Source organism: Tigriopus californicus, chromosome 5 (assembly GCF_007210705.1).
Source record: "Tigriopus californicus strain San Diego chromosome 5, Tcal_SD_v2.1, whole genome shotgun sequence".
NCBI classification, from domain to species: domain Eukaryota; kingdom Metazoa; phylum Arthropoda; class Copepoda; order Harpacticoida; family Harpacticidae; genus Tigriopus; species Tigriopus californicus.
The window spans coordinates 3,341,369-3,341,759 of NC_081444.1; positions in this window are offsets into that span (position 1 = coordinate 3,341,369).

The window sequence follows — 391 nt, forward strand, 5'->3', positions numbered from 1 at the left end:
CGTTAGAAGATGCAATAGTACTCGTCACAGCTACTTTTCTGTTTCCTCATCATGGACAGTCATGAAGATATCGGAATAAGAAATTGAGTATTTCTGGCCAAATTATGTTGAACGCAGATGTGCCATTATATTTTCATTCATCTGCCTGATTTAGGCTTTTCGCTCCTGGGAACAGGTGCGTTTTATGTAAGGGTCGAAAAAATATGTGACCACCTTTATCAAAATAGTGTGTTGTTAAGTTCTAACTTTCAACCGAAATCAATAACGAAAACGTAGAAGTCAGCCATACAATATATTAATAGGTGATTCGACTTTTTTTTTGGTCCTGGGGTGTTTTGCACAGCATTATTTTGCTGATTCTTCCTTTTCCTTGGTTATATTGCTCATTGAG